The sequence below is a fragment of the Thamnophis elegans genome, chromosome 1 (genome assembly GCF_009769535.1).
Source record: "Thamnophis elegans isolate rThaEle1 chromosome 1, rThaEle1.pri, whole genome shotgun sequence".
NCBI classification, from domain to species: Eukaryota; Metazoa; Chordata; class Lepidosauria; order Squamata; family Colubridae; genus Thamnophis; species Thamnophis elegans.
Genome location: NC_045541.1, coordinates 172,614,696 through 172,637,168, shown reverse-complemented (window position 1 = coordinate 172,637,168; position 22,473 = coordinate 172,614,696). Strand labels below are relative to the sequence as shown.

General features: G+C 40.5%; 1 protein-coding gene across 3 annotated transcripts in view; it reads right to left on the bottom strand.

The window, feature by feature from the left end:
• The window catches only part of MEF2B (myocyte enhancer factor 2B), a 66,543-nt gene extending 46,426 nt beyond the window's left edge, over positions 1 to 20,117 (bottom strand). Inside the window, exons 1-2 of one of the 3 annotated variants that reach the window (XM_032225866.1) lie at positions 19,883 to 20,117; positions 9,528 to 9,658 (exon numbers count right to left, since the gene is read on the bottom strand). The gene's annotated coding sequence lies outside the window, so the exon portion shown is untranslated. The remainder of the gene's footprint in view (positions 1 to 9,527; positions 9,659 to 19,882) is intronic. The other 2 variants (XM_032225873.1, XM_032225882.1) reach the window with 2 other exon arrangements.
• Between the last annotated feature and the right edge of the window lie 2,356 nt (positions 20,118 to 22,473).

Here is a 22,473-nt window from a genome sequence, read left to right as displayed (position 1 = left end):
ATTCCACTCCTGTATTCACAATAGAATTCCCTATGCCACCAAGCTTGAAATTTTGGCCTTGGACAATCTGGAACTGCGCCGCCTACGTTGTGATGTAAGCACAGTTCACAAAATTGTCTGTTACAACATCTTATCTGTCAACAACTTCCTCAGCTTCAACCTCAATAACACACGGGCAAACAATCGATACAAACTCAAGGTAAACCGCTCCAAACTCGATTGCAGAAAATACGACTTCAGCAATAGAGTGGTCCACGCCTGGAATGCTCTACCTGACTCCGTTGCTACATCCTCAACACCCCCAGAGCTTCAACCTTAAACTGTCTACTGTGGACCTCACCCCATTCCTAAGAGGTCCTTAAAGGGGGTGTGCATAAGCGCACCAGTGTGCCTAACGTCCCTGTCCTACTGCCCCCATTTATTTGCATTCATTTCATTTGTTCATGTCCATGTCTATCATTTATACCCGCTATCTTGTACATGTTTGACAAACTAATAAATTACAAAACACAAATACCAAAAAGGATCACGAAAGAAAAGGGGGAAAAAAATGAGAGACATGGAGGAGAAAAATTGCTGCCAAAAAAAAAAGGTGAGAAAAAAATATCTTGCAATAGGTACGAAGAAAAAATATGGTTGCAGAAGAATGTAATGTAGTTTTAAAAAGGGCAAGGACTGTTACGATTATAAGAGGTTAAGAAAACGAAGAGAGATTTTTGAAGGAAACGAAAACGTGTTTTGAAAGTCATTCGTAGCGGATAAACAAGAAGGGTTCAGCGGAATAAATGAAAAATTTAAATATCATGAAATGATTTGGATGAAGCCACTGGCAGAAATACTGTCGATATTTGCATGGGGACAATAGTAATGATGTTGCAATTTGTGCGCTTCAGTTAACAACTGCAGTGATTCACTTAACAAGAACGGCAAAACAAGTTGTAAAATCGGGGCCGACTCACTTAATGACCACTTTGCTTAGGAACGGAAAAGTTGGTTCCATTTTTGGTATAAGCAGAATCAACCTTCTAATTGCTTATATATGACAGCTGTTACAAACTGGTAATTTTCATTTAAGACCATGAAATTAATGTCTTTCAGAAGCAGCATTTGAAACTGCCTGATGCAAAAAACCAAAAATTGCACTAGAAAACCTCCAAGGTCCCTTTCAACACTTTTATTCTGTTATTCAACAAAACTAGTAGCTTTTTTTAAAAATAAGATTTGAATTCGCATTACATACATTCCTCCAAAAATGTTAGGCTGGAATGCCATTTCATTTTCTTTACTGTCTATGATTTGTGCTGAAAAAAACATAGCTGAGATCAGTGTAAACTAGCTAATAAAGAGTTCTGGGTTTTGAGAAGTTAATCAAGTTAACTTGATTTTTTTTTAAACAAGGGCATTTTCCTCTGTATTTAAAATGCAGAGTCAACCCCAAACAAACTGCCTTGCACTTGCAAGAGAATAAAGAACCTAGCAGGCATCTCAAATACACCGACATTCCAAACCTCTATTTGGAAACCCCAAATGTGTCCCTTGGAGAACTGCCCAGAGGTTTGTATTCCACCATTCTCCCTGGTTTCGTTTGCGTTTCTAAACATTTAATCCTGGGAAGAATAATGTGGAAACAAAAGCCGAAAATAAGAGCGTCAGACCAAGCCAAGTTCAAAATAGAACAGACAGCAGGAAACTGCCAGCCCCGGCTCTGTTGTGACCACAAGAATAGGTAGCCAGGAAGAGAGATTCTCCCTGAGCAAAGAAAAAAAAAATCTCCTTTCACACAAAGCTTCTGTATTTCTCGCTTATTCTCTCCTTAGAACCCAGGAGGCAGCCAGTGGAGCTGAGCTTGGATAACCTTTTCCCAAGGATGTGAGGACAGTTTGAGATTCTGTGGCTGTGTTTGCTTTGAGATTGATGCTTGGTCCAAGTTCTAACTTCATGTCAACCCCCAAAGGATCCCTGGCCTGCTCTCGAGTTGCCATAAGAAAGGGGGGATGGGAAACCGATGAAATGGCACGGCAGCCAAAGACAGATGTACATTCCAGACTGATCTCTGTCAAGGCTGTATCCCAGGGTTACTTAACACTCCCGGGAGGGAGTGATCTCTACAACCTGAGAAATTGCCCCATTGACTAATGTGATTGATAACACACCCTGGGGGGGAGGGGGGAAACAGGGTCATGATTGGGCCGTAAATTACGTGGGGTCAGAGCTGGCTTCACTTGGGAATGTGCCGACATGAAGCTCCTAATAAATAATTGGGTTTCTTTTGAAGCTTGGCTCGAGGCTCATGATTTAATTAAGGCATCCGTAGTAACCCTGACATTTCAGAAGCTGCTCGGTCCAAGTTCTGACCCTAGACCAGGGGTGTCAAACTCAAGGCCTGCAGGCTGGATCCGGCCTGCGGGGTGCTTAGATCTGGCGTGCGGGGCCGCCCTGAAAACAGCAAAGGACCGGCCCACAGCACCTCTGCCAGCAAAACTGGAACTCGGGAGGGCTGCATGCAGTCGTCCTGAGCTCTCTCTTTGCTGGCAGAGGATTGCGGGAGGCTATTGCATCCAAAAACGGAGCTTGCAAGGGTTACGGGTGGCATGCCCAAGCTCTGTTTTTGCTGGCGGAGAGTTGCAGGAGGCCATTGCAGCTGAAAACGGAGCTCGAGAGCCCATTTTCGCTGGCAGAGCGCTCAGGTCACCACAGGTTCCCTGACACAAGTGACATCAAGCTGTCCACACCCACCTTGGCCCTCCAAGGTGAAACACAACCCTAATGCGGCCCTCAATTAAATTGAGTTTGACACCCCTGCTTTAGAATTTCTGACTTTAGAAGTTCTTTTTCACACACAGGAAGAAGATTTGGGAGCCACCAAAGAGAAAGTCCTTTCTCCATGCTTAGCCCAGGAAGATTTCCTCAGTGAGGTCCTTGGTGTTTTCTGAGCTTGGTGGTTTTCTTGCAGATGTTTTATTACCAAATGAGGTAACCCCATCAGTGCTAGGAGGGAATAGGGTTTGCTCTCTTTTTTTTTATACGAGTGGTTTGCTCTGCCACTGTTAATGAGAACGGTCTTGGTGGGGTTTTGAGAGTATTGTTTACTCTTAGCTTGCTCGTCTGTGTAGGTTAGTCTGCTCTATTGTGTTCCCTGTAGCTACTTATGGTTATGACAGCAGGACCTTAAAAAAGGTAATACAGAAGGACAATTGACTGTTTTGAGCTGTGATGCTGGAGAAGGCTCCTGCGTATTCCTTGGACAGGAAAAGAGACTAATAATTAAATACTGGAACAGACAACAGTGGACATGTCACTGGAAGGCAAAATCATGAAACCGCGACTCACTTATTTTAGCCATGTCATGTGGGAGAATTTGCTGGAGAAAGCAATTATGTTTGGAAGAGTTAGCGGCAAAAAGAAACAGGCTGCCAAATAACACACTGGCCGGTCACATCAAAGCTGACATCAGCCAGAGCACAGAAAAACTCAAAGAAATAGTGCAAGATCAAAATATATGGAGACCCATAGAATCACTAGGAGAGAGACATGACTGAATAGATAGCAGCAGCATCACGTTTGTCTGCTTCAGTAGTTCCTTGATAGAGGTATTGTTTACTTGATTGTTAGTCAAGTGTTAATCATGGCGTTTATTGCAACATACATACATAAATGTTCTACATTTAGGCAAGAAAAACGAAATGCACAGGTACAGTATAGGTGGTACCTTGCTCAACAGTAGTAACTGTGAGAGGGATCTTAGAGTCCTAGTGGACAACCATTTAAATAGGAGCCAGATGTGTGCAGCAGCTGCCAAAAAAGCCAACACAGTTCTAGGCTGCATAAACAGAGGGATATCACTTTATAATGCCTTGGTAAGGCCACGCTTGGAATACGACATTCAGTTTTGATCGCCACGATGCAGAAAAGATGTGGAGACTCTAGAAAGAGTGCAGAAAAGAGCAACAAAGATGATTAGGGGACTGGAGACTAAAACATAAGAAGAACGGTTGCAGGAACTGGGTATGTCTAGTTTAATGAAAAGAAGGACTAGGGGAGACATGATAGCAGTCTTCCAATATCTCAGGGGTTGCCACAAAGAAAAGGGAGTCAAACTATTCTCCAAGGCACCTGAGGGTAGAACAAGAAGAATGGGTGGAAACTAATCAAGGAGAGAAGCAACTTAGAACTGCGGAGAAATTTCCTGATAGTGAGAACAATTAATCAGTGGAACAGCTTGCCTCCAGAAGTTGTGAATGCCCCAACACTGGAAGTCTTTAAGAAGATGTTGGATAGCCATTTGTCTGGAACGGTATAGGGTTTCCTGCCTAGACTAGAAGACCTCCAAGGTCCCTTCCAACTCTGTTATTGTATTGTATTGCATTGTATTGTACTCTACAGCAGGGGTGTCAAACTTGATTTCATTGAGGGCAGCATCAGGGGAGGCCAGGGTGGGCATGGCCAGCTTGATCTCAGGGAGGCCAGGGTGGGCGTGGCCAACTTGATCTCAGGGAGGCCAGCGTGGGCATGGCCAGCTTGACCAAACGCTGCCGAGTTCTGTTTTCAGCTGCAACGGCCTCCTGAAATCATCTGCCAGCGAAAATGGAGCTTAGGAGGACCACAGTTCATCTGGTGACCATTCAAAGTTACAATGGCACTGAAAAAAGTGACCATTATGAGCATTTTCACACTTATGACCATTGCAGCATCTCCATGATCGTGTGATTAATTCGTGGATGCTTGACAATTGACTCACATTTATGATGGTTGCACGGTCCCGGAGTCATGTAATCCTCTTTTGCGACCTTCTGAAAAGGAAAGTCAATGGGGAAGCAGAGCCTAACAACTGTGTTACTCATTTGAACACTGCAGCCATTCACTTAACAAACGTTGCGAGAAAAATCGTAAAATGGAGCAAACTCAATTAACAGATTTCTCACTTAGCAACATCAATTTTGGGCTCAATGGTGGTTATAAGTTGACGACGACCTGTAATCACAATTGCCCTATTCAGTGTACATCATACATAAGAAAGCTCTAAAAATAAAATGAAAACACACATCCTTCTCATTCTATACAATTGAATTGAAAACCCCTGATACTGCATTAATATTGCACCATACAATAGAATTCAATATAGCTACTGCTCTGGAAGAGAAACTGTTCTTCAACCTATTTGTCCTTGTTTTTATTGTACTGTCTGCCAGATGGCAATAGTTCCAAAAAAAGGGTTATTATTTTAATATTTTTAAAATTATTTTTTTAAATTAAAACATGATTTCAATATTATTTTAATATTTAATATTACAACGTATTCTATACTTTTGAAGCGGAGGAAATGCCCCAATATTTGTATGTTTATTTGCCCCAATATTTATATGTTTATTCACTCCTTCACATACACAAGTATTTCTCAACCTTGGTAACTTGAAGATGTGTGGACTTCAACTCCCAGAATTCCCCAGCCAGCCTTGCTGGCTGGGGAATTCTGGGAGGTGAAGTCCACACATCTTCAAGCTGTAAAGGTTGTGAAAGATTAACACTCATCCCTGTCAATGAGCAACATATACTAAGCAGAACACAATTGTCTGCCTCAATTCTGGCTAATTTCTGGAGTGACAAAGAGTGAAAGTCACAGTTTATTTTCAGCGGGTGCCACAGTTCCCCATTTGCAGTTCCTGTCACAGGCCTTTTGTGCAAAGCAGACCGGGGGGGGGGGGGGGAAACAAATTTAGACAGGCGGGAAAAATTGCATTCTGCCTTCACAAAAGAACAAAAGATCTCTCAAAATCTCGTCTCAGATCTTCCCTGGAAGAGAGCAGTCTGTCTTTCAAAAAAATAATATTTTTTTTTAAATGCAAAAGAGAAATACTTTGCTTCCGGGAAATATTAGTAGCCAGAAAAAGTTTTATTTATTGATTTATTAAATTTATACGCTGCCCATCTCAATATCCAAAGATGCCCGGTCTGCAGCAATGATCTGATCCAGCAAGCCTCATTTGCTTAAGATATTTGAAAAAAAATAATAATATCTCACCTCTTCAATGAAATGAAGTAAAATAAAATAAAATAAATAATAAAATAAAATCTTAGACTGTCTCATTAGCAATTTTAGAAACACAACCCTCCAATTATTAAAGAGCAAAACAATATATATCAGTCCACAGGTTTTCCTTTTTTTTAACAGTAACAATGTTTTGGCTTTTTAAAAAAACCGTAAGGCCTGAAATTGTATAGCCCTGTGATGGCAAACCTATGGCACACGTCAGCAGTGGGTTTTGGCTCAAGCTGCAACTGGTATGCTGCAACGGGAGCTGGGCGTGCACCACGGGCACAGGCGCTGCGCATGCATGCACACCCAGCGCCTACAACGGCGGAGCATCGCACAAGCACCGTATGCTGTGCGTGCATACGCAGGTGGCCCGTTTCCTTCAATACAGGTAAGGAACGAGGGCAGGCGGGCCCTCCAAAGCACCATTCCAGTACGGTGGCTGCTGCTTCCGTCAGGCACCGTTACATGCATACCGGGGCGTACCGCCTGCAACCTACCACTGGCGCATGTGCAAGAGGTGACACGCAGAGCCTTTTCTGTGGGCACTCGGGCCGTCTCCAGCTGTTCTTCTGCTTTCCGGCACACACATGTGTGCTGGCCAGCTAATCTTTGCACGTGCCAGAAAGCTGAAGACAGCTGGTCGGTGTGCAATGCACACTCCAGCTACCTGGTCTTCGGGTTCCCGGCACTCCAGCACACGTGAAGACTAGCTGGCCAGCACGCATGCACACACCGGAAATTCAAAGAGCAGCTGGGCAGTACACACATGCACACCGGTGAGCTGGTCTTTGAGCCTCTGGCTTTTGAGCTTCTTCGCCACTTTTGGTGCCGAAAAGTGATATATGTATCACTTTTCACACGAAAAGTGATACATACGTATCACTGGTGTAGCCCAAATTAGAATCAACAAAGGGGCAAGTGCTATTTTGTAAGAGACCAGTGTCTAAGAGTTGAAGATATGCTTTGAAAGGTTAATAAGGAATGGAGAACAGATAGTCCTGGACTTACAACAGCTAATTTAATGACCGTTCAAAGTTACAATGGCACTTGAAAAAGTGACTCATGACCCTTTTTCACACTTATGACCATTGCAGCATCCCCATGGTCACATGACATCTGACACTAGGATGCTACAACCACCACAAATACACACCAGTTGACAAGGGGCCAAATGTTGACTGTGTGACTATGGGGATGCTTCAATGGTTGTTAAGTGCAAGGACCAGTCATCTTTTCTCAAAGCTCTTGTAACTTCAAACAGTGGCTAAATGAATGGTTGTAAGTCAAGAACTATCTGTAATTTAACACTTAATAGATGGACGCTTTGGCTGTTTAGACGAACGGTACCGAGAATTTTTCTTAAAAGATAACTAGTGTATTTTTCGGAGTATAAGACGCACCTTTTTCTCTCAAAAAAGAGGGTGAAAATCTGGGTGCGTCTTGTACACTGAATACAGTATTTTTTGCCTCCTGAAACCCCAATTCCTTCACCAAAATGGCGGTGCATAGCCTTTAGGAGGCTTATAGAGTGCTCCTGAGGGCTGGGGAGGGCAAAAAAGAGCAAAAAACAGCCCGTTTTTGTCCCCCGCTCACCACCACCAGGAGCACTCTACAAGCTTCCCAAAGCCTCTGCATGCCTTTTTTTTTTTTTTTTGCAAAATGCAAGGCGTTTTGTGAAAAACGGTGGGTTTTTTGCTCATTTTTGACACCACCCCCACTCCCAGGAGCATTCTACAAGCCTCCCAAAGCTCTGCATCCCCCCCCCTTTTTTTCTTTGCAAAAAATGAGGGGTGCAAAGGGTTTGGGAGGCCTGCAGAGTTCAAAAACATTTTTTTTAAAAATCGCGTCTTCAAATCATGGTGCATCTTATACTCCGGTGCCTCTTATAGTCCGAAAAATACAACATCTTGCAATCACTTTTACAAGGCTACTGAATTCCATGCCCAACTATAAGACCCAACATCTGAAGTACAGTATGTGATTTACTTAATTAATAAGAGTTTACTATATTTTCAAATTATATTTGATTGTTTTAACTTTTATGATCTGGTCTTAAAAGTCTGTAATAAACTATTCGTTTAATTGATAACCTAACAATTAGATAAGTTTGCAAACCATTCGGTTTATTCCCAGTTGTTTGCTTATCTAACTCTGAAAAAGGGGTAGCTACATATTAAATCTAAATAATAATAAGGAGACTAAAATGCCCAATCCATTCTGAACATCAGGCTGATTCTATGACCTACCAGCCAGTTGTTATACCAATTACAATTGGAGTCCTCAAGTCAATACCTAAAGAACTCCCTTGATATCTGGAAATACTTAATTTATTAGGTCTGAACAGCTTAATTTTTTTTTAAAAACCCACCCTGCTTGGAAGTAGTTGGAGAAAAAAAAACCCAGAACTTTGCTTTTATATATAACTGCAACAAGACTTTTGTATACACCGAAATGAGACTTACAGATTCTCACAATGGAAGAATGGATGGTGAAATTTAGTGGAGTTGGTTGAGATGGCAAAATTAACTACTCTGATTCAAGGAAAGACTTTGTCAAATCGTGTTTCTAAGTGGAAATCATCTTTGGACTTTTTGCTAGAAACTGAAACAAATGCAATATTAATTGTGAGATCTGACGATTAACTTTTCTATGATTATAGAAATACTGCATAATATGAATTTAGATCAAAAGTTAATGTATTTTATATTTGTAACTATATCAAAGAAAATTGCCAATTACCTTTTTTCTACTTCTTTTGTTCTTTCCTTAATCCTTTATGTCTTCCCCTTCCCTGATTTTTCCTTTTCCTTCCTAAAATCCTTGTGTATTTTATTTTTTTGCAGAGTATACGTAGTTGAAAAGTTGTTTTTTTAAAAAACAAAATTCTACCCTGCTTGGTCCTGCCTATATTATTAGAGACGCTACCTTAATAATTGTTATGTCCATGGTTAGAGACGGAATGACTAAGTTTCCACCAGTCTTAAGATTGCAAATCTAATTTTCCACACATAATAATAACAACTCTCAGTGAGGCACTACATTGACGTGGTTATGGGCCTTGCGTGCTCTGAGGAAAATGGGAGCTAGGCCAGAGGTTCAACCCGGAGGTGGTATTCAGTCCGTTCTGACAGGTTCTGGAGAACCAGTGGTGGAAATTTTGAGTAGTTCAGAGAATTAGTAAATACCACCTCTGACTGGCTCTGCCCCCATCTATTCTCTGCCTCCTGAGTCTCAGCTGATTGGAAGGGAATAGGGATTTTGCAGTGACCTTCCTCCGGAGTGGGATGGGAATAAAGATTTTACAGTATCCTTCCCCTGCCACGGCCAACAGGCCATGCCCAACAAAGCCAAGCCCACAGAAACGGTAGTAAAAATTTTTGAATCCCACCACTGGTTCAACCATACTGGACAGGTCTCATCAGGGGAGTCAGACAAAGAGTGTCTCTCCCATAAAAAATATATATGGTGAGACGTAAATTACAGAAATCCATACCGGCCTGGTCGTCGCCCAGATTAACAAGGACTGTGCTAGATGTTGGAGTTCCTGGACATCTGGTGAGAAATGGGCAGCAGGACTCCGGATTGTTGGCTGAACAACTCAGGCGCTTAGCAGCTGCAGAACTACTGGAAGGAAAGGTGTAGTTGTAAATTGTAAATCTACAGTAAAGAAAGCAAAGGTAGTAGCAATAGTAATAGGTGCTTTGGGTGCAATTCCAAAAGAATTGGAGCACCATCGATAATGACAATCAATACACCATCTGTCAATTGCAAAAAAGCAGCTTTACTCGGAACAGCTTACGTCCTGCCACAAATATCTGTAACACTATCAAACACCCACATCTGCTTATTCCAGGTCTTTGGGAAGGACTCGACAGGCGGATAAAAATGCCAAATGCACTCTGAACATCTGGCTGACTGCAACGAACCCTAATATCAATAATGTTGAAGGCCACTGGTTCTCTTTGCTTCCTGCTTCCTTTTCATAACTGGAGGCTCAGCAACATGGATTTTTTTTGGAGATGATGATGGTGTTACATGCCAGGATGTCACTCTTAAATGTATGGTATTTGCTAAAGCATTTCAGAAATTACTTGTACAGTATTTCTTTTTTCATAGCGCAATACAAAAACAAAATGAACTATAGCGTCAAGAGGGAAAAAAAGAGACCAATTATACAGTGAAGGGAAAAAAAGCTATATATATTATGGTGACTAAAATAAACTAAAAGAACTAATTTCACTAGTGGTTAAGACACTGGATGGAGTTTTGATCCTAATTGAAGCATGAAGCCAGCTGGGTAACTCTGGGCCACTGCATGGAATTGCCCAAATCAAGATTACATGAAATGCAAATTAAAAAACTAAAGATTTTTTAAAAAAGAACCACAAAAAAACCCTGTTAATGGAAAGAGAAAAGAACTATATAACATTCATTGGTAGTAACATAAAATGTATTCAAATCTTTATTAAATCTAGGTGATGAATAAATATATTGCTTTACCGCCTCATTTTCAAAACAGAGACTTATCAAAAAAAAAAAAAAAGTTTCACAGACCCAAACCCTAAATCCGTTACTTCAAATCAGGTTATTTCCATTTACATAAAATTATCCTCACTGCCCCGCCCCTTGGCTTGGTAATGCCAAAGTTCATCATAAAATGTACAAGGCAAAGAGGTTTCAAATTTCATACAAAGACAGCACACACAAAAAATCTAATGTTAATCTAAAACATTATTTAACGGGTTCGACAAAGTTGAAAAAATATTTTCTGATGAATTAATTTCATTTTTAAATCATACATCTACTTTGTTTGTAAAACATCTAAATCCATTGATCATCCAAACTTGGATATTCCAATTTTTGGTTCCACAATTCAAATATATAACTACAATTAATTTTCATCTTACTTTTACTATGCATTGTTACTTTCTGTTCACGTGCTGCATCTCTTAAGGATCCTAAAATTGCACAAGTGTTTTAATATCTGTGTCTCGGGCTGCATTTTTTAAAATTACAATAGTAAAATATTGCCCAACAAATGTTGCAAGTCAATCATATTCAAGGTTCAATCCCTTTAAGTCATTAAAAATCAACTGATCTAAATGTTTTATTCTCTTTTGTAGTCCCAGGCATTCCAGGAAAATATCTGGTTTGCTGTTTTTAAATCTGGATTATTCCACAATGAAATTTCTCATGTAATTCAAGTTCAAAACCTCATTGTTTACCTATTTATGAACAAAACGTAGCTGGCAATTTAAAGACTCGAAACGAAACTCCATGTTTAATATATCTAGACCTTAAAACTTGCCAAAAATGCAGAGGTATTACACACTTTGGAGCCTATCTAACAAAATGAAATTCAATGGTGAAAATGCCTACATTTAGGTAAGAAAACCAAAATACGCAGGTACAGTATATGTGGCACCTTGCCAGGGGTGGCTTCCTCTACCGATTGGTACCGGTTCGCTTCGCGGGCGGCCTTATTTTTGAGGTGCAGGAGGCGGTGAGCATGGTCACCTCCTGGCTGCTGCTGTGTTGCAATATTTTTGGGGAGGGCTTATTTTCATGGAAGGGCTTATTTTAGCGCATGCACTCAAAAGCCCGATTGATCTTATTATCAGGGGAGATCTTAGTTTCAGGGGACAGAGTATTAGTTCAAAAATGCAAAAACCGGCCGAGGTTTGAGTCCCCTCTTGAGCCAATAAAGTCCTTCGCTGAATTTGGCCAATCCTTTCTTCCCGCTCAGCCCAACAGCCAATCAGGTATAGTGGGAAGATGCTGGACTAGGAGCAGGGAGACCCAGGTTCCAAACCCTTCCTTAGTCACAGAAGCTCATTGGCTGAATTTGGACCAGTCCCTCCCTCGCGGCCCCAAAGCCAATGTGGTTGATTTCCAATCCAGCCTACCTTACAGGGTTGTTGCTGTCAGGATAAAACAGTGTTGGATTGGACTGCATGAAACTCTGGAGAAGATATAAAGCTTAGATAATAGATAAGATCACCAAAGGGAAATACAATGTTGCTTCAAGCAAAGCTCATTTTTGGAGGAGAATTGGCACATATGTGTAGCACAGTGATGGCAAACTTCCGGATTGTAGCGCACATGGACGCCCCCAAATCCGCTGGCTGGCATGCATGCGCACACTGATTTTTGGCATTGCTGCGCGTGCAAATGACAGCTAATTGTCTCCTGCGCATGCACGCCAGAACACAAACAGGCAGGCCCGTGCATGCCGGGTGACATGGCTTGGTGTGCCACTTTGGCCATGAATGCCACAGGTTCACCATTACAGGTATAGCATTTCAAGGGTGCTCCAGCCTTAAAATCTTGCTTACTCGTGGTCTTATGAATGGGTCAGCCCTAATTATAGGATATTTCTTCCTTGGAGAATTAAATGCCTTAAAGTAGTGGAAGATATTTGATTAAGACATTTGAAGAACACATGGGGGAATGCAAAAATCTGGAAGCCATGGCTTCGCTTTCTAATTCAATCACACCCATTTCAGGTTCAAAAAAAGCCAGGGGCTCCAGCCCCAAAATAAAATCGTTGATTTTTAAATTAATTCTTACAAGGGCTGAATCACCCAGGACTAAAGTTAGCAGCCCTGGGAAACTTTCCATCAATGAAAAAGTCACTCTCCTGAGATTGAGGTTTTTCCGGAAATTAATTTCAGACAGCGAGGCCAGGGGAGAATTCGGAGTCATAACTCTGCCCGTGGGGGAAAAAGCAGGAATTGAACCCGGTTCAAGCAACAGATCTAAATGGGGGAAAAATCCCAGGCACATCACGTGTGAGCTAGCTAGAGTCTAAAAATCTAGGATAGAAGTCGTCCTCGACTTATGACCATAATGGAGCCTGCCCATTGTGGTCAGACGTTGTGATGTTGGCCATTGGGTGACCAACTTAATTTTATGACATTTTTATGAAAGTCATTAAGCAAACACCATAGTCATAAAGTGACTGTCATGTCATTAAGGAAACCCACTGTTTGCTATGGGGCATTTTTTTTACAACAATGGGACGTAAAGGATGCTTTTTGGTAAAAATATCATAAATGGTGGTCACAAGACCATGGGGCATTGCAAATGGCCTGGGGACCAGATGAGGAAATTCCATGGTGGAGGTGGCTGCTGGGTTGATGGCAGACTCTGCCTCCTCACTTCCAGGTCTCTGGTCTCCATGCACCAATCTTTTTGATTTATCATATTAATGTACAGTATTATTCTCATTGTGTTTGTTTGTTCCTGCCTCTAGGGGGCGGTGCTCATCTCCGTTCCTAAGCTGAAGAGCCAGCGCTGTCCAAAGACGTCTCCGTGGTCATGACTGAACACCGAAGGTGCACGGAACGCTATTTTACCTTCCCACCAAAGGTGGCTCCTATTATTCTACTTGCATTTTTACATGCTTTCAAATTGCTAGGTTGGCAGAAGCTGGGGCAAGTAATGGCAGCTCACTCCATTACATGGCACGAGGGATTCGAACCGCTGAACCGCCGACCTTTCTGATCGAAAAGCTTAGTGTCTTAGCCACTGAGCCACCATGTCCCCCTTTTTTGCTTATTGTCCTATTATTTTACTTCTCTTCTATACTGTTTATTTTTCTTTTTATTATTTTAAACCATTTAGAGTAGCTCCATGGCAAGATAGGTGGCAAATAATCTTAACATATAATAATAATAAATAGCCATAATTGCGGGCAGATTACCATGCCCCCCCATGTTCAGTCATGTGATTGTGGGAGGGAGCAGCCGGCCATCAGAACCCCATAACTGGGTTATAAGTACCTTTTCGGGATCCCATTGTAACTGTATGGTTACTAAGCAACTGGTGATAAGTTGAATACTACTTATATCTAATTCTCTTCAAACAGCCCCCAAATTTGAGATATAGTATGATTTTGAGGGAGAGACAATTGAAGGCAATGACCCACGTTGCAAAAAATTATCCTAGAAGTTTCTTGTCCACAGTTTTAATATTACTCCAGGGGCTGACATGAACCTTTTAATTTTTATTTATTTATTATTGAATTTATTTACCGTTTCTTTCTGTCTATTCAACACTTGCAACTCTTTATTTTGGAACTTCTATTTATACATGTGTGCATTTAATATATTTATACTTGCTTATCCATCTTGCCTGCATTAAAAAATATAATCATTTAGAAATGATGCAGATGTAAAATGCATCACTTTAAATATATATTCATATCTCTTTACTTAAGGCTACAATTGTTTCTGGTACTTTGAGCATTTCACAATAATTTTAGGAGAAGGTGTTGGTTTGTATCGTGCTGACGAAACTGAATTTGTCATTTTTGGAAAACAGAAATGCTCTCTCATCAAAACATAATGTTGCTTGTTGGTTTCAGTGGGTTCAAGGAACACCCTACTGACAGTTTTAGTGGCTCATCCAAAAACATTAAAAGAGTTCAAAGAAGTCAAAATAAAGGTACAGAAAATTCTGTTGAATAATTGTACTAATAGCCTAGACCGGTGGTTCTCAACCTTTTCTTCAACCACGAACCCCCTTTAAATACGTTTTGTAGCCATGGACTCTGGCCACAGACCCACCCCCCCCCCCACATAACTCAACATTTTTTCAAGATTTTGCAGTCCCCCCAGGAGTGCACGGACCAGAGTTTTGAGAACCACTGGCTTAGATGAATCCAAGATGATTCAATAAAACCTTTTAAAACGGGGCACCAAAAGAGATCCTATCAAGATACAACTGAATTTCTTTGCTTGGTTCGGAGAGCACATTCCCCCTCCATGAAAATGTAGTTTAGAGCTGGCTTGCTACCAATCCCAAGTTGTTGAATCTGCATATTAGCATTTATTTTCGGTGTCAGGCTTAACTCTGAAAGATACGAAAATCAGAACAGGGAACTCTGCCTCAGAGAATGAGCAAAGGTTATTTCCTCATCGCTGAATTGTTACGTCTCTCACATTATATACCCTGAACACGGAGTTCAAAATAAAGAGATCCGTGTTTGAAAACTCTGTTTTCTGGAAGACGCAAACGGCAAAGGACTTGACACCGCAGACATATATTTATATACATACCCATCACACAATTCCCTTCTGGAGTAAACAATTGTATGCCTGGCGCCCCAAAGGAGTAAGAAAGAATAAGTCAAAGAAATTAAAGACAAAATAATTAAAAAGTCACAGGGCTAAATCCTGTTCACCCCGACACCGTTCACATGAACTTCTTCCTTCTGTTGCAATTCTTTGCTGCTTCTACTTACAGGCTTTATAATTTTTGTTTAAAATACTTCTCTCTTTTTAAGGATCTTAACCATGCTATTCAGAGGCCGTCCCTTCCTCTGGTCCTTGTGCTTTTCCTTCACTCTTTCAATCCTCCTTCATTCTTTCTATAACAATTCAAGCATAATTTATACTGGTACTCTCTATATCCAATCCACGTTCATTTAATTGTACACCCTTACACTCTCGGAGTGAGATGGGCAATTTCTAAATCGGATACATAAATAAAATAAGTTCAGTGCCCATTAATTCTTGGTCTCTCTGCTGGTTGCTTTATTATGCGTACTTCTTAAGTATTCCAGTGCCACTGCATTTAATTTAATTTTGATTTCTCCCATTGGGCCCAATTCTAAAGTCCGTTTAAAGAAAAAGAAGCCGCTTCCTTTTCTATAGAGATTCTGCCTTCTTTCAATATACATGGACCATATAGTTACCATTCTAGCAGTATTTGCACATCTGAATTTCTTTTCATCTATTTTCCCCATCTTTCACAAAAATGTTTTTAAGATACCTACAGTCCTCGATGTCAAATTAGAAGCACGCTTGTGCTGTTCGAACCATTATTGCGTCTCAGCTTGCCAACGAACTAGGGGGGAGGGAAGAAGGGGGAAATGGAATATAGACACTAGACATCAAGAAGACGAGCCATGGGAACCAAGGACACTCCAGCAGGAGTGTTAAACCCCAAAGACATTTTCTCATAACAATGCCATGACATTTAATTGGACAATGTGACCTGCACTAATAGGGGGAGGGGGAACTCTATACTTCATTTATATGAATTGCGTGGGAATTAGCTAGAGCTGGTTTTACTTTCATCAGTGCCGAAATGATGTACTCAATAAAGTTTTGCATTCAGAGATTGGATCATCTTGATTGTGCTTGCTTGTTTGGGTTTGTCAGTCAGAACCTTGACACTCGACTTAAAACCATTCATCTCGTGAATGTGCAAAGTTATAACGGCCCTGAAAAAAGTGACTTACAACCAGTCCTTGTACTTACAACTATCACAGCATCCCCACAGCCATTTGATCAAAATTTGCTTGGCAACTGGAATGTATGTATGACAATAGTGGTGTCCCAGGATCATATGGTCACTATTTGCAACCTTCCCAGCCAGCTTCTGACATAGAAAGTCAATCGGAGAAGCTGGAGTGACTTCGTGACCATGTAATTTGCTCAACAACTGCACTGATTCGCTAAACATCTATGGCAAAAAAGGTCATAAAATCAGGCAATACTCACTAAACCACCTTGCTTAGCGATGGAATATATGATCCTGGTTGTGATCGTAAGTTGAGGACTACCTGTACATTAATTCATTTATTTGATCTTGTTTTTCATCATTCCTAAATAACCTGAAAATATTCATTGCATTTCCCTATCAAAGCACAACTATTTTGATTGTTGATATCATTATTTTCAGGGTGATATAATTTGTGACCATACAATCTAACATTTGTTGTAAATATAAATCCTTTATATTCTAGATACAAGCTTGGACCAATCACTTTCTCTCAACCCAATCCAAGAGTTGCTTTTATGGAGGAAAGAGTATTGGGTGTATTTCCTTATTTATAAAAATAATAAAAGTGGGATTTAAAAAAAACCTTAAAATGTGTATAATAAACATGTACCCTAGTTTTCAAATTCAGAATTAAAATTTCATGTTGTCTAGGACGTTGCAAAAAGTTTCTCCAATCTTAAAATGGCTGCAATTATGAAATAAAATGCACTACTTTGTACCACAGTATTCCAGAACACAAGGCCTAGAAATATTTGAGTTCTCAATTTTAAAATCTTATGGTGCCAAATTAAACCCAATTATTATTTACATTAATTATCCATTTTAATTTGAAGCTTCGTTACTAGTATATACTTGTATATAACACACACACACACACTCTCCAAATCAATTTTAAAATATTTCCCAACTCTTTGCAAAGGACATGAAGTACAGAATCTTCATCCTTTCCCAGAAAGGAACATCAAACAAAATTGACAATGTAGTAGTATGATAAACTGGGCAGGACCGTATCATTTCAGTTACTGCAAAAGGATTTGTAGAAATAGAATATTTTAGAGAGCTAAATGGTAGGAAACTCAGGACTTCTCCATGCAGTGCATACCTAAAACTATGGAACTCACCAACACAAGATGTACGAACTCGGAACAGCTCTAAAAGAAAATTAGAGAAAAATCATGGCTACAAGTTGTTGTGGTTAGAAATTACATCAACATGGAAGCCAAGAATATTTCGGCTCCCAATTCCTAATTAAGGAATTATGGCTTCACAAAATTACCATGCTAGGCCACAATGCAAGACCTTCCTTCCTTCCTTCCTTCCTTCCTTCCTTCCTTCCTTCCTTCCTTCCTTTTTATTATTTCATATATCTGAATCACCTACCTGCCTTAAAGAAGGATTCTGACTGATGCGTATGAAAATTAAAATGTTAATAATTCAAATTTTAGAATTATTTAAAAAAAAAAGTTTTTAAAGCGGCAAGAATAATTAAACCCTGTTTAAATTATGTGACAAAGGTAAAGGGAGGACTCTTATGGCACCAACCAACACAGTGTGCTCCTTTGGGTGCCCCATCCGAAGCCGCAGAGCCATGTTTGAACTCTCTTTCGGAAGGCTACAAGAGTGGGGGCCTGCCTCACCTCTGGGAGAAAATTATTCAGCAGAAAAGGATTTCTTCCTAGACCCCTGCTATATGGATCAGTGCTTCCCAAAGCTGGGTAAATTACCCAAAATTGGGGGAAAGTATTTTTTTCTTTGGGTAACGACCTATGAACAAATCAGGCATCACAGCGCAGATATTCACACTGACTTTAAAATTGCCACGTGTACTAAACATAAGTATGCCTATGAAGATGAAAATTGAACACATCAAAGATAATTTGTTAAAGTGACATAAAGATCATCCCATGATATTATTTTCATCATGCCGGTAGTCCTCGAATTATAACCATTCCTTCGGCGACCATCCAAAATTACAACTGTGTTGAAAAAAAGGGACTTACAAAGTTCGCTACGACTTCCTAATAAGCGGTTTTGTGTAATGAAGAAAAAAAATGGGTAAGTAACTGGTATAGGTTTTGGGTTGGATCCAGTAAAAGATCTTCTTGATCTAAATCTGTCATTGCCTGATGGCTTCCATGTGTCTTTCCCAGAACGAAGAATTTAAGCCATGCTTGTTTAACTAGGAACAATTTGCCCCAAACATGAGAAACTACGGTAAGAATGATATTTATAAAATTTAATAATTAAGCCCTCACTTCCCCCTCTAGGATATTGAGGCTGGTTATACAGTTATAGAAAATTAGATCCCGAATAGAAGACTCCCTTCAAGAAGATACCAATAATGGTAGTAATAATGTTATAATTGCAACGGAAACAATATGTTATATTTCAAGGGTACGAAGGTCACATTGCTTATAATTGAGGGAATGTGGTTAGTTTTTTGTAAAAATTATGAATTATATTGTTGATCATCAATAGGTATGTTACTAAGACTCTTAAATATACAGTGTAATTTGCACCCAGGAAATCTAATTGAATTTGGCATGAGACTTAAAAAAAACAAGACGGTCTATTGTCTATTGCTCAAAATAACTTCATATATCATAAACTTTCTTTAATGAACAAGTACAGTTAACTTGTATTAAACTATTATTCCACACTGCAACTAGTGCGGCTGCTATCACTGTTCATCTACTTATTTATTAAATTAACTATCACAATTGTTACATTATTAGGGAACTCTGGTTTAAAACCAAATTGTAGACACAACTTTTTGATTGTGTTTAGCAAAATGCTATATATATATATATTGAGATGGGCGGCATATACATTTTATAAATAAATATCAAACTTATAGCATTCCCAATTTTTTGTTCCCTCGCCCCTCATATTTCTCTTCTGGACCAATAAATATCTCTCTCTATATCTATCTATCTATCTATCTATCTATCTATCTATCTATCTATCTATCTATCTATCTATCTATCATCTATCTATCTATAAACCCTGTAGACGTGCTTTGCTGTCAGAAGCTGGCCTTTTGCTAGTGAATAAAAAAAAAAAATCCTGCATCATTTTAATAAGATCCCCTCCTGATTTATTTGCAGGGTCCCATCCAAAAATAACTCCCTTCTTTGCATCAGATCCTAAACAAGACGTTTATTTGTAAAGATGCTGCTGAAACAATCTGTAATATTTGAGAGGCGTTTGATTGGAAGTTTTGTGTCTTTTTTTTACAGCATTAGCTAAGTTTACATGTTTATCCTCTCTCCCTCTCCCTCTCCCTCTCTCTCTCTCTCTCTGTTATTTTTTCGATAAGTCATAAACTGTTATCCAGTTTTTGGATCCCTTCGTTTTTTCCCCACGGTGATGAACTCGTCGCTGACCAAAAACAGAGTAAGTAATCCACTTCTTTTACCACTTCACACTATTTAGAAAATTGAGGAGGGGGGCAACCCTAACCTCTAGCTTTCAAACCCCCTTTCCCCCTAAAGCAAATCCCCCTAACTTGTCCCCCTCTTAATTCTTTACGGATTAGCCTCCCGAATGCTTTACCTTTTGCACACCTGCGCTCAGGTGAGTTGCTGCTCGCGTTTCCCGCACCAAACTCCCTCCTTCAGCAGCCAACGCTCTGCCCAAACCTCGTCGCCAGTGCCGGAGAAGCTTCTGTTTTGGCAAACAGCATTGCGTTTAATTGCAAAGCGCGAAGAGAAACGAAACAAAAATATAATATATATATATATTTGCAAAGCGCATGAAAGGTCCCCGCCTGGGCAATTTCGCGCCGGACTTTGCGTGAAACAGTTCGACCCGGACTGGAAAGGATGCTCTTTTGCATTAGAGGCCCCGCCTACTCCTTCCTCATTGGCTCTGCCGCGACGGGTAATTTGCATTAATGGATTACATTGAGGAAATTAAGTGAGCTAGCTGCTATAGACTTTACGGACCGCCCCAAACCGGATGGCTTCTAGCCCCGCCCACAACGTGGGTGTTTTTTTTTTTAAAGGAAAAGACATTTGTGGTCGGTTTGAAGCCTGGAATTACATTCTCACGTGCGCACACGTGTCGGGAATGAGGTGTTTCTAAAAGCTCTTTGATTAAAAACAGCTTAAGCACCGCACAGTCTAAAGGTTAACATTTTATCTTGCATCGGAAGCAGCTGTAAGGAAAAAATTGTGATAAAAATTTCTAATGTAATGGAAGAGTACAATAATAATCCCTTGTTTGTTATGGTGCTTTATTTCATTAGATGAATGCAGTGTCATTAAATCCGTAGCAATTGAATTCTGGTATTGGCCAGTGATTGAATTAGGTGTGACTTGTGGGTGTATACTTTTTATCTGTGCAACAGCCCTGTGAGATAGGTTAGGCTAATAATAATAATAACTAAGAATCATGGTTCCCTGAATTAATAGTAGTAATTGAGAGGGATCTTGGAGTCCTGGTGGACAACCATTTAAATAGGAGCCAACAGCTGCAAAAAAAGCCAATACAATTCTAGGCTGCATCAACAGAGGGATAGAATCAAGATCACATGAAGTGTTAATGCCACTTTATAATGCTTTGGGTAAGGTCACACTTGGAATACTATATCCAGTTTTGGTTGCCACAATATAAATAAGATGTTGAGACTCTAGAAAAAGTGCAGAGAAGAGCAACAAAGAGGATTAGGGGACTGGAGGCTAAAACATGAAGAACAGTTGCAGGAACTGGGTATGTCTAGTTTAATAAAAAGAAGGACTAGGGGAGACATGATAGCAGTCTTCCAATATCTCAGGGGTTGCCACAAAGAAGAGGAAGTCAAACTATTCTCCAAAGCACCTGAGGATAGAAGAAGAATCAATGGGTGGAAACTAATCAAGGAGAGACGCAACTTAGAACTAAGGAAAAATTTCCTGTTAGAACAATTAATCAGTGGAACCACTTGCCTCCAGAAGTTGTAAATGCTCCAACATGGAAGTTTTTAAGAAGAGATTGGACAAACATTTGTCTGAAGTGGTGTAGGGTTTCCTGCCTGAGCAGGGGGTTGGACTAGATGACCTTCCAACTCTGTTATTCTATATTCTATAATCCAGTTGTGGGTTTGTGCGTAGAAGCAGCTATAAACTGTCAAATCCCACTTTTAGCAGGTTGTGTGAAACAAGTCGTCATGAACTATCCCAAGTGGAGGAGCAGCTGAACCCAGTTTTCCCCAAAGGTCTTATGAATCTCTGTCCCAGAGATGATCTGTGACCTTTCAGAGCATCAACTTATTCCAACAATTTCTGGTAAGTCGTCGCCCCCCCCCCCCAGAAACACTTTATTAAAATCTCTGTTAGAATAAAGGTATTTATTTGTTAGATTTATATCACATTCAGAACAGCGTTAGGGTTACAATTCATTTTACTACCGGTTTGCTCTCGCGCGCTCGCGCAACGCTTCTGTGTAGAAGTGTCCGGGTGGGTGGGCGGAGCCTCCCGCCGCTGCCACTACCGGTTCACCCAATCCGGAGCAAACCAGCAGCAACCCACCTCTGATTCAGGAGCTCAAAGTGGTAAACAGTCAATTCTTCTCTTATTTGCTTGCTTGTCTGTCATTTTTATAAATAACTCAAGGCCGCAAAAATACCTAATACACCTTTGTCCTCCTATTTTCCCCACAACCCTATGAGGCTAAGAGAGAGTGATTCACCCAGCTGGCTTTCACGCCTAAGACAGAACTAGAACTCACAGTCTCCCAGTTCTAGCCTGGTATCTTAACCATTACACTAAACTCGCTGTATTTTTCCTCATAATAGCCCTGTAAGGGTACAGTAGGTTGGAAGAGCCCCAAAGCCACTCTTGAGGCCTTCGTGAGACAACAGTGTGACACAGTAGAATTGAGCCGAGGTGGCGCAGTAGTTAGGGTGCAGTACTGCAGGCCACTTCAGCTGACTGTTAATCTGCAGTTCAGCGGTTCTAATCTCACCGGCTCAGGGTTGACTCAGCCTTCCATCCTTCCAAGGTGGGTAAAATGAGAACCCGGATTGTTTTGGGGGGCAATATGCTGACTCTGTAAACTGCTTAGAGAGGGCTGAAAGCCCTATGAAGCGGTATATAAGTCTAACTGCTATTGTTATTGCTATATTTGCACAATGTGGTAAGCTTGTGTGGTCTGGAGTTACTTTT